The sequence below is a fragment of the Lates calcarifer genome, linkage group LG5, assembly GCF_001640805.2.
Source record: "Lates calcarifer isolate ASB-BC8 linkage group LG5, TLL_Latcal_v3, whole genome shotgun sequence".
In the NCBI taxonomy this organism is placed as follows: Eukaryota; Metazoa; Chordata; class Actinopteri; family Centropomidae; genus Lates; species Lates calcarifer.
The window spans coordinates 2493326-2506337 of NC_066837.1; the positions used below are offsets into that span (position 1 = coordinate 2493326).

At 42.1% G+C, this 13012-nt stretch overlaps 1 protein-coding gene across 2 annotated transcripts in view; it reads right to left on the reverse strand.

Annotated features, from left to right (window-relative positions):
* lcor (ligand dependent nuclear receptor corepressor) overlaps nt 1-13012 on the reverse strand; it is an 81472-nt gene that overhangs the window by 27770 nt on the left and 40690 nt on the right. The gene's annotated exons all lie outside the window — the stretch shown is intronic.

Below are 13012 nucleotides of genomic sequence, written 5' to 3' on the forward strand. Positions count from 1 at the left end.
TGTTTGAAACACAGTGAAATATTTACACGAGGATTTTTGAATCATTATTTTATCTTTTGAAGGGGAAGGAACATAAATGACGACGATTTTTTTTTCCCCCCGTGGGGCGTATTTTGCTGATGCACAGCCTCCACTGCTCTCGCCCCAGCAGCAACAAAAAAAACTAAACCAAAAATAGCTGCAGAAAGCAGTTTGCAATCTGTGGAGAATTCAGTGTGTAAATAAATATTTTTTTTATTATTTTTGTAAACTGACCATAATAAACTACATTATTGTGCATCCACACATTCACACAAGAGCATGGAAGCTCATTTTAAGGCACTCACAAACACACACATGGACAATAATGTGAGAGAACAAAAATCACAGTAATACACACATGGACAAAAGACAAGGCAAAGGCTAATGTGAAGGCCTTTTTAGGCACACAACACACACACACACACACACACACACACACATGGAAACATCTACAAAGACAAGACTGGCTGAGTGATTATTATGCATATACACACAATAGACGCACACACACACACAGTTGCGCCTATACAGACGGGGTGTGGAAGCATTTATTAGTCTCTATACACAAAGGACTCTCTCTCTCTCTCTCTCTCTCTCACACACACACACACACACACAGACCTTGTCTTTATTCCCAGATCTTAAAGCAAATGAGCGCTTTACCTCTAATACACCAAGCTAATGTCACTCACTTTTTATTAACTGTAAATACCCTCGGCCTGCTGTTGCTTGGCAACCACATACAGAGAAACATAAATACATATCGCAATTTTCAATCTGGACCCCCCCCCCCCAACCCAACCTACCTTCCCCCTCCCCCCTCCCCTCTCATCATCCTCCATTAAATGGAAAATAGAGGCAGACAGAAACAGAGACAAAGACATATGTATGTATGTGAATGAATGTGTGTTTTTTTAGCAGGCAGGTAAAGGTTAACGGAGCACACACACAAAGTTCAAGTGCAGCCACTTGTCTTGGTGTAGTGGGTGAATGTCTGGGGCCACATACTTTACATTGCAGGAATAAGCTAGCCTGATAAACCGCAGCCTCCATGGAAATGGGTTTCTTTTCTTTGTTATGAAATCATTACAGCTGACCTCGTGACAGCGGCAACATCCCTTCAGCTCGTACGCCACAGACGCTCTGTGCTCAAGCACGCCGCTTTGAAAAATGACTGAGGTTAAAAATGCTGACATCTGGCTTTAATTTGAGGGAGCTGACATCTATATGAGCATTTAACTTCACTGTCCTGCTGCATTCATCTATTCAGGTCCTGATTTTTTAAATTCATAATCGTGAAATTAAGATGGTGGGGGAACTGACTTCAACCTCACTGATGAGTAACTGCTCTGAACTGTTTGATGCTAAATAGAGTTTAAATCTCACACTGGATCACAGCAACTGCCAAACCTACAAAAAATTCTTCACATCATATTAAAACTTTTCATTTTCTTAGTTTCTCAGTTTAATATGAAGAGCTAAGGTTTTGATTGTGGGCTTAAGACATGCAGAAACACCAGTATGATGCATTTAAATCACATTTTCCTGACAATAAAAGTGTGTAGGATGGTGTGTGACTGTGTATCTATATGTTAGTGTGTGTGTGTGTGTGTGTGTGTGTGTGTGTGTGTGAAATCCCTCATTACTAGCCCTTTAGTCTTTTCAGCTTGTGTTGGCCAGAAGCCAGAAACAAATGAAGTTGTGTTATCTTTTCAATTCCAGCACGGCCTATCATCTGATGATGGTATGATACACACATCAACCACACACACGGGTCATGTCACGTGACATTTAAACTTGTGTGGTCCAGCAGTCTTTGTGATGTTAGTGTTTTTGTGTTTTTGTGTAATTGGGCTTCTGAAGGTAGATTTTTTCATATCATGGTTTAAGCTCTAAATGTTAAGAGGCGGATGTACTAATTTTGATGATTTAAATCGGCCAAAGAGAGTTAATCGGCTGCAGATTAAACCCGCCTCTAATGTATTCATCCTCTCACCCAAATCTATTCTGACGGGCAGCCAATATTCTCCCTCTTTCCTCGTCTTTCCTCATTTCTCAAATTAGTACAGTACCGCATGTGTTGAAAAAAACACACACACACACACAGGCACATCACAAAGTTCCCTTAAACCTGCACATGCAAAATTCATGTGGCCTACAAAGGCAGCTTTGATAACAAAAAAACGGAAGCTTCAAAGAATTTTCAAAAGCTTCAATTTTTTCCTCCTTTCCAGCTGCCAATATGCACAGAAACACAACTCTCCTTTCAAGTCAGGGAGCGGGTGGGGGGGTGGATAATTAGGGTTGCGGAGCTGCAGCGTGAGAAATCAGTGCTGAAAGTCAAAGTTACACAGGTCGCCCCCCCTCCAGTGCTATTTGGGCCACGAGATGGAGAGTGTTTTCATATTTAAAGGGACAGTGGGTCACAAATGCATCTCCAGCAGTGGCCCTGGTGGAGAGCAGAGGATGTCTACCCCGCGAGGCTAAAGCTGCGATTGGACAGAAGGGGCCGAGGATGTGATTGGACAAACGAGATTAGGGGACGTGATTGGCTAGATGAGATAACAGCGACAAAGTCTCCTGAGCCACAGGCAAAAAGCTCCAGAAATGTAGGTCAGTTAGTGAACGCACTCTGGGCCCAAAAGCATTCACACATGACAGAGTAGAGAGAGAAACCACACACACACATTATATGGCATCTGGGATTCTGTAAGTATGTTACACAAAAATGCACGTGAACATAGAGTCACACACACACACACACACACACAGAGCTGTCCCCAATCTCTGAAACCTCCATTGTGTCACTTCGTTTCACTTCACAGAGTCCAGCAGCGCAGCCGAGAGCAGCGTGACACAAACTTAAGAGACTCACACACACACACACAAAAATACACACATACATGCATGGAGGGAATCACAAGACATTGAGCTAATCCACATCTGTACCAGAAGGGACAAACAACAAGCTACAACACAGCCTTAAAATATGTGTTGAACATATATGAATGAGCTGCTGCAGACGCAAAAATATGATTTGAATCATAAAGCAGAGGTAGATTATGTAAACAAACGCACACCTGACAAGTTTAGTGTGTAAGCACATGATTCATCTTGTAACTGTAATCTCATGTAAAGCTGAAACGCTGTTTAGATTTATATATTTCCTGGTTTGGTTATGAATTGCAGCAGAATTTGATACAGCATTCAAAAAATGCAGTCAATATCGGATCAATTCATCCAGTTTCCAGGCAGTAAAGACATTAAAAACAGCAGTTACATACAAAAGTACTGTTGTATAAATTGTGGGTTTACAATATCTAGGCATTAAAATAGCAGAAACACAGAGGGAAGGACAGAGGAACACTGAAGTAAAGATGTGACTGACAGTGGGCACTGGACACCATGAGGACGACATAGATGTGTTAGAATCAAATATCAGCCTGGATGGTGCAAGAGGAGAAAGAAGAGGAGCTGCATGGAGAACTTTTCAGAGATGACCAGGAAATGCTCGATTTATCTGTGGCAACATGCCAACAGGGAAATCTGGCAAGTACGACATCAGAAAAAATGAAGAAGAAGAAAACACTCCCAGTGCTGTTGCACTACTGCTTTGCTGTATGTTGAGAGCAACTGAGCTGCTCAAAAATTCATTCAAGGCATGCTTGTGAAATCAAAGCACACACACACACACACACACACACACGCACGCAGGCATGTGAAGAAACAGCATCTCTCCCTCCTCCAGCAGCCATGGACAGAAACTCGACACTGGAGGAAGCAGAGCAGTCAATCTGAGAATGAACGAGGAGGGGAGAGGGAAGGAAACAGGGAGGCAGCGAGGCAGTGGAAGAGGAACATGGAACCAGCGCTTGGCTTTCTTGTGACCATTGGACATCAGCTATATATAGTGCTGCATGAGCATTAATAATTTAGCATGACCAAAGCCCTTAGAAACAGGGCCCCTTGCCTGGCCCTGATCAAATCAATACCTAATTAACCCTAACAGGGGTCTGGGCTTAAGGGAGGAGGGAGTGAGACAGCATGCAGGGGAGAGATGGGGAAGATCAACAAGCCAAGTTAACTTAACACCTCAGACACAATTTGTGGTTATTGCATTAAAATTCTCCATTCCTGACACCCTGACGTGACGGGCTGTTCATTTCTTTTCAGGGTTATCTCCAAAAACACCATGGGTGTGAATCAAGAGTAAAGCACAATAACTGCAACTACACCGAAAGCTTCGAGGCATAAGGAGGAGCTGGGTGCAGCAGTATGTGGCTTTGGGATGAGGGTATCAGCTGGATGAATGTTACTGAACAGCTGGATGTATGAGCCACTAAAGATCATATTCCTATCAGATAATAAAGCACAATTTCTGCCTGAAGTAAGGCCTGTTCTTGGGCTGGTTTTATGAGCAGTAAATATTTTGAATGGGGTAAAACAAGCCACTCATTTTTAAGGGATGATAAATACACATGTGGGGTAAAGTTAAGTTCGCCCTAGGCTTTCTGTAGCGAAATTTATTATGTTTGTCAAAGGTCTGAGACACGTGAAACGCTTGGAGGTGTGTTCCTCTGTAGCTACTCTTTTTTACCCCTACACAGTCTTTTTTGTGTTACTGTGTGGTACTTTGACTAAAAGAATCTGAATACTTCTTCCACTACTGAAAGTCACATAACATGAACAAACTGACCCATCAGACAACTTAGAAACTCCCATGTCCTCTCCATAACGGATGTCAGGTCCCAATCATTTACACCCAAAAACATGGGGCTACAAGTTAAAAAATCTAGGAGTTACTTGTTAAATGTGTGTGCTAATAATGTTAAATCCTTAAAGTTAAAAACTACTATTAGATAGGATAAGAGAAAGGAGACACAAATTATACGAACAAACGCATCCATTGTTTTTTTTTACCTCACAAAAGTGCTCCAGGCAGCACTTTTTACCCACAAACACACAAGCAATAACAGCCACAATGCCTGAGCAGAAAAACAAAGTGTGCCACTTAGAGAAATGTGTTCCATCACTGGCCAAAAGCACTGAGTTAACTCACAGGTGCAGATCATGACCCCTGACCCCTAACACTAAAGTTGTGCTAAGAATTATAAGCTAAACTTCATCTGGTCAGTGGTGAAACAGGCCTCATTGATCTCTATGATCCTTGCACTCTAAATTAGCCCTCATTAGCTGCAGCCATTTCCACAGAGGCTGCTCTTCTTGGGCAAAAGAAAATAACATTAATCTGTGTAATTCATTGCATTTTGACCTTCATTATAAGCTCCACACGGCAAAACATCTCATCCACAGTGGTGACAGTGAGGGCCATGGTGAGGATTTGGAATGACACGGGGGGAGATCACATGATGAGTCAGCAACCAGAAACACTAAAACAGAAATTTACTGGCAGACTAATCTATTTTCTCCACACATGCTCCATATTTACTGTGATTTGGATTCAACTCACAGGGACAGTATGTCTAATGTAGAGAATGATATGTAAAATTCATCTTGTAGTTGATCTTTTAATGTCTGAGTACAGTATGTTCCTTTGCATGGTCATCATTATTAGGCTGGACATTTTGATGCACGACCCAAAGGAGCATGAGCAGCCCTGCTATGTCTGTTGTTTACACACAAGATACAAAGATTTAGACATCTATCATTTCACAGATTTCAGCTGCTTTGACGCTTTGGTTATCAACCAACAAGACCGAAATAAACAAACACAAGATAGTTTGTTAGGTGCCCAGTTGGAGGTAAATAAAAGTCAAATATTTAGCAACATAAACAGGAGCCAGAGATTTTTCTCAGGAGTTGCTGGATCAAAGGAGATTACATTTATATTTGCCAGGTGGCCAGAAACACAGCTCCCAAAGGATGCCAGTGCTCCGTTTCTGCTTAATGTTTTGGCAGCTGTTCGCTAACATGCTACAATTTTTATAAACTAAAAGCTCAAAGCTGAGAGTTTTGTTGGAGTTTTCTATTACCTCATGGCCACAAATCAATTAATGTGCCAGGGAAATAAGGAAAAGAAAAAGATGTCAGTATTGTGGCTCAACCTACTTGCAGTCTAAGATAAGCTAGGCTAACATGAACCCAGATTTAAAGGTACATTTAAATTGACTTTAATCTTTAATCTAGCGGACACCTAGCCAATCAGAGACAAGTCTTATCCTTCGCCACATAAGCACATATTTGTATTTGGACACATGCTAACATCCCATTTTCTATGTGTTCTAGTATTATTCAAGTTCATACAACAGTTTATGTGAACGGTGCTAGAATAATGGTGGATGCACTAAGATGCATGTGCATATGGCACGAACAGCGTGGTGATGGGAAGATGCAGCGAAGCCTGGATTGAAACTGACATATATCATGTTGTACAATGTGATAATGTGTAAGAATATCTAGTTTCTGTCATGGAAAAACATCATGTCATGGTGGAAGGGGCTGAGATGTAGCCTTGAATAGCCGTGAATCTGTCTCTGAAAGCTCCCCTCCTTTCTTTGAATGTCTGCTTTCTTTCACGCAATGTTTGTGACAACGTTCTCAGATGTCGCCCCAAGGACCGGCTGTCTGGTTTGACTGGATGATGTCTGACTGACTGCTGGAAAGAAATAAAATTCTGTTTGGCCTTGGTGCCTCGGTGGAGATCGAGGGTCTGATTTCAAGGCTGCAAAGGACACGCAACCAGGCAAGACAGGAAGCTAATGAGGTGCTGTGTACTGTAAGCACTGTGTTGAAATGAATCCTATATTTTTTTCTGTCAAAGTTACATCTGAAAAAGGCGAAGGCAACATTATCAGCAGTAGATCTCAGTCCCTCTCCCAAAAAACAAACAGAAATAGAATAAAAAGCATCACTCATACCCATAATAAAACCACTTCTGGCTGTATTTTTGTTAACCAAGTTCAAATTCTTGGAAAGTGAGACATCATTTAAACAGCTGAATTGTTTGAGTGCTGCAACACACAGAGCCACAGAGCAGCGAGAGAGCAGTGATTCACAAACATCACAGCGAGGAAAGATCAACGAAATCCTTTTTTTCTCTGCAGGAAAACAAACTTCAGTCGAACTGTTGAGCCATTTTTGTGTGTGTGAGAACAAATACAAACACAAAAGCTTGTTTACAAAGAGTCGCAACCACCTCTGGTATAATGTGTGTGGTGTGTATATGTATGTGCATTTATGTATGTTATGTGTGCGCATGTGTGGGTGTGTGTCCTGGGGAATGAGGAGGAAAATGAATAAAGCAAATACGTGCATGATTGGCCAAAGGCGTGGTAAAACACAGAGTCAAACAAACTGCAGGGAAACACACACACACACACACACACATAAAAACACACATCCTAAACGTGGTGTGTCGATTCAATCTGACGGCTTCTCGGCAAACCAAATCCCTAATCTCATCTCATCTCTCTCTCTCTCTGAAGTATCCGGTGATGAGCTCAAAGGAGGCTGATGTGCGCTGGCAGCTATTTCTGTGACTAACACACTACCGTTGCACACACACACATACACACACGCTTGTTAACACAGCAGAAATACTGTAGAAGCAATCAAAACTGGGTGTTGTCTCACAGGAAGGTGCATCAACACACAAACACACACCATTGTACCACACATCAAACTGTGGATTTGCAGATTTCACATTATGTTTCTGTGGCGTGGAGCCAGTCACACTTTCACCATTTGAACATGGTCATGGCTCGGGGAAGGGAAGGAGGAAAAAAAAACTAGGTCGAGCTCTCTGATTGGTTGACTAATCATCCCCTAACATAAAGCAATGGCACAACGGATGAGTGCTTAATGCAAAGAACCGCTCTCCTCTCTCCTACTGCACACACGCAGGGTGTTTATGCAGGGCTTATTTTGAGAAATGCAAACTATAGGTCAAGGCAAATTTAGGCTCCTGTTTTCCCCATAATGCCCTGAGGCAGTGCTTGGGCGTGGTGCTGCTCAAAATCCGCACTACCCTTTTCTGTTCGCATTTCTGCAGCCGAGCAGACGTCACTGCAGGAGGAAAGACAAAAAGAATAAGTCCAATTACTTGTCTAATTATCTAATTATTTCATTATGTGGTGGAGAGCAGGAAGGAGGATGATGATGGTGCCTGCGTTTCCTTTCCCCTCTGATCTCCGCTCCTGGAGACGAGACCTGGACATATTTCAAAGTATTACCTTTCTGCACAGGCCCTCTGCTGCGGATTTCACCACTATCTGCTTTATCGTCTTCGTTTATTTGACCTCCAACAGAAACATACAAACCACCCCCCACATATTCTCATTCCCCCTCCTTCTGGGTTTTTGCATATTCTCTCTTAGATGAAGAAGAAAGCGAGCAGAGAAGGAGGTGCGGGCACATGAAAGTGCTAACTGGAAACAAATTAAAAACAATTAAAGGAGAGATGGGGGAGTTTATGTGTTTGCGCAAATGAATGTGGATGTTGTGGGGTGTGTGTTGGTGTGTGTGTGGGGAGGGGCGGTAGTGGTGATTAGCGAGGTATTAGAGAATGGGAGTGGTAATTAGTGTATTCTTTTATTTCCTGCCAATTAAACCTGCTAAAGAACAACAGAGGTGAGATGGAGCAGAGGACCTGAGAACAGACTGGACTGACTCTGAACTGGGATGAACTGGAACGTGTCGGGCGCTTTCACACTCTAAAACAAGTAACACCACTGAGATGTTTAGAAATCTTTAGTCTGCCATCTTCTAAGTAACTAACTTGATCATTTAATCTGAATTTAGTAGAAGCATTACAACCCCTAACGCCCTAAGTTTCTCAATCTTTGGGGCAAGACCCCATTCAAAGCTTCTCTCTGCGTCGACAGGGCTGTGGGTGATTTCTTTAACTGAGTAATTGAAACACTGCATGCAGTCCATCTGGAATTTCCCCTGTGTTTTGAAGTAAAATCCAAAACAATGGCTCACTCAAATTCACATGACAGTATAACATGTTTCTAGCTGATTTTGGAATCTAAAAATGGAGTAAATTTCTGGGAAAAAAACTGAAAAGCTGCTTCATTGCCATAAAGAAATGCGTATTAGTAAGTGGAAAATCAAGCATTATAAAATAAACTTGAGGGAAACCAAAATCAGATTATTATCTGCACAGATTTCACTATTACTGCTCTTAACTGTTATGAAGCACAGATAAGTCTATCGTGCTTATTTAAAGATAAAGGGACTGGAAATCTGATTAGTTCTGAATCCCTTCTGCTGACAAAAATCTCTAAACTTGGCAGGATGACAGGCCATCGAGCATCTGTCCAACAAAGGAGCTACAACTGAGTCATGTGACGTTTGTTTACAAGCCTTGATCCTGTTGCACATGGTCGGTTTAAGCCTGAAGAAACCCGACTGAAGGTGAGACTGTGCCTTCGTGGAGAGCTTCAGGAAAGCTGTGAGACTGAGGCAAGAGATGGAGGAGTCAGCGTTTGAGAGCGTGGAGGTTTAAGGTGAAAAGACAGACAAGGAAGAGAGCAGCATTAAGTCAAGTGACATCCAAGTGGTCCTCCCGATCGCTTCTAGACCACAGTTTGTGGTCAGTCCAGGTGTATCAGCACCATCTGGACAAGCAGTTCTCAACCATCTGCCTCTGAGCCCCGAGAACAAACTGACAGATTCTGCAAATTAACTTCATGGTTTACCAGCCAACAAATGCCAAGACTACGTTTTACAAGAAAGACGAACAGATTTCAGTCCCTCTCTCTCACACAGTCTATCCACTTGCTTATCATTTTCTTCTATTTTTGTATCCTCACACCTGTCACTCCTGTCACCAGGAGAATAACATCTAATTTCATTGCATGGTAGACCACTCGTCGAGACAACTGAAAAACAGAAGCTGCTGCAATTTAACAGGTTTTCGGTTTATAAGAAAAACTTCTTTCACACAGCTAGTCATACAGCATGTGATTGGTGGGAGGTGCAGCGTCAGTTATTGTTAAGTTGAGCTTTGCACTGTGCGAAACATGTCACAAAAGCCAATATAGCACCATGAAAACAACATGATGGCAAGAGATGGATGTGCTTCAGCGTCTCTCAAGCAACTGTCGTCCTGGGCTTTTTTATACACAGCTGAATTTACCGCGGTGGAAACAGAAAAGACCGATTACCCTCAACATTACTGGGCAGACTCGGTCTGACACACAAGGATGTGAACGATGATTGGTCGGGGATAAACTTGTAGTGTTGCCAGTCTCCAAACCAAGAACTGATCAAGAATTAATAGCACTCTTTTCCTAATCTGACATGGTGACGATTGTGAAATAAAAAATGAATCCAGTCTCCCTGACACATGCATACAAACTCTCTCTTTCAGTTACAGTGTTAGCTTTGTTGTATTAATGTGTTTTCATGTCCTTGCTGTGTGCAGCACTTTGTAGCTATATATATTTAAAAAAAATTCAAAGCATTAAATAATCAAATGGAAATGACTTGACTAGAAGTGTTGTGTGAAATGGGTCAATGTCTCGGTTTTGTTTACCGTGGCCTCCTTCAAGACCTCTGCAAAAGTCTCACACTGACCTGTGAGCACTCAGTCAAGAGCTTAAATAAGTATGAAAACCTGCACTACATTACTCTCTTTACAAAAAGTGATTCAATTCTCATTTGTTTTTGAAGTACTTTCTGACCTCTGATCTGATTCTGCCGCCATCAAAACATTCTTCCCTCCTTCCCCATGAAAAAGACAAGAGAGAGTCTCTTATTTGTATGGCCAATAAATATTCTTATCCACATAACTGTATAAATCTTTCATTATGCTACAAGGTTGCAAAAAAAGAGAGTGAAAAAGAAACATGAATGTCACAGAGTCAACAGTCAGCAATGAAACAAGAAATGAAGTGAATTGCAGACAGTTTTGCGATGCCTGGAAAGCTGGGTAACATTTTTCTTGCTCATCAATCTCTCTTTAAATTCTTTTCAGGAGGCAAATTATTCACAGCGGGAATGAAAAGAATCTAAAATATTAGCTTGCACCTAGAGGGAAGAAGAATGTGAAACGGAGAGAGAAGGTTTTTAAACTGTTACTGAGACAGAGACCTTGCCTTTTAAAGACCGCACAATGGCCCCCAACAAGCACTCAAGTCATTTCTAAAGAGCAGCAATTTGCAATTCACAGCAAAGTGAATCCTTTCAGATTGAAGAGGGTGACATACGACAATCTCCCTGGCCTTGAAGTTTTCTCTTTCTTTTTTCTGTTTTTAGCTGACACTGTCTCCCCTCCTAATGGACGTCAATCGTCCACTGTTTGACCACAAAAACACCATCATGATGAAATCTCTTTTTTCGTCCCCACAGAAAGAGAAAATCCTCGTGGGAGTTATTGCAGGTTCCATCAGGTGTTGTAAGAACAGGACAAAGCAGGAATGATCGCTAACTAGCTTGTCCCCAAGAGTTGGCATAGCAACCAGCGAAGGCCAGCCTCAATCGACCTGTTAAAACCGAACAATTGAAACTAATTACTGCTCGTGTAATTTGCGTTAATTAATGATGACTAGTATTGGAGGGATAATTGTTGACGTAGGGCAGCACAGCCAGGAACAGATGAGCTGTTAGTGAAGATCTTATCCATTCTTTATAGCACTGAGGGAAATTCCTGAAGCTTCTGTTAAAGGATCCATAAAAAAAACAACATATCTTCTCACTAATGTCTAGTGAGGCAGCTGTATTCCAGCAGCTCCTGTGCTCTGTGAGGTAAAATGTTTTTATTGTCCATGTGGTTTTAGACCTCTGAGAACTTTTGTGGGCTGTTGACAGGAACTTTTTCTAGATAGCCCTTCTAGAGAAAACTGTTCAAAGCTTCAAAATCACAGATTTCAAACACAGATTGGAACTAATGCAGTCTAAGTGGTGAATTTCGATAGTGATAATGTATTTAGCTGTTACTCTTAACAACACCTCCAGCGCCTGTTCGAAAGCATGAATATCGTGCATCAGTTTCACAGAGACGCGTTTCCACAAAGGCTCTCAGAGCGGATCACAGAGGGGTTTTTAGCCTCAGAGCAGATTGTTTCGGGCCGGTGATCCCAGTTCATCACAGCCAGCGTCCGGAAGCTTTGTGTGAAGACTGCTTGTTCTGGCGCGTGGCTAAGTTTCAGCACTGAAAGCAACACTGTGCGAAAGTTCTGTTTCAGTGGCACACGAGTCAACAATCACATGCTGAATCTCCTCGTTAGCATCAAAGAGCTGTGAAAGCGAGGCCTTTGTCTGCTTCATTATCTCCTTACATGGAGCCTCTGAGCCCCAATCTTCTGCTAGTAATTACTACCAAGTTCTTTGCAAAGGGAGGTGGGGATCTGATGATCTGAATTACCATTTTTTCAGGGAGAGTAAAGCATAATGGCTCTACTGTGTAACAAAAAAATACACATCCACGGCACAAATGAGGCGTCCTATCAAATGAGAAACATCCGGGCTTGGATGGAAAGCAAACGAGGCTGACATATAATCTTGTTAGTCGAGCTGAAGTCGGCAGTATGTGCTGCTGTGTCCTGCAGCATTTACAACTTCAGCATCATTATGTGGCCAATCAGCAGCTCATTCCCAAAGAGGATGGGTCACTTTCAGCTGCTAACTGGAGTCTAGTTTGGGACAGAGATCACAATACGAACACCGCATCATAGGGATAAGGAACTTATACAACAGACAAACGAATCGGTTGTGTGACTGCGCTGCAGGTCAGGGATCATCCTGTGCATGTAAGGTCACAGGTCTGATCTCCTCCCACAGTTTTTCCTGGCTTACACTGAGGCTACAGCACAACAGGCTCATGTTTAGTTTAGAAAATGTCAGAAAATAGTGAAAAATTACCTTTTTTTTATGATTATGGTTTCCTAAAACCTAGAGAGACTTCTCCAAACTTCATGATGAACTGATTATCAAACACAGTAGCTGCTAATTGATTTTCTGCCAATCGATTAGGCCACTAATTGTTTCAGCTCCTCTCAGTGTTGTAAAACTGTGGTCGGACCTG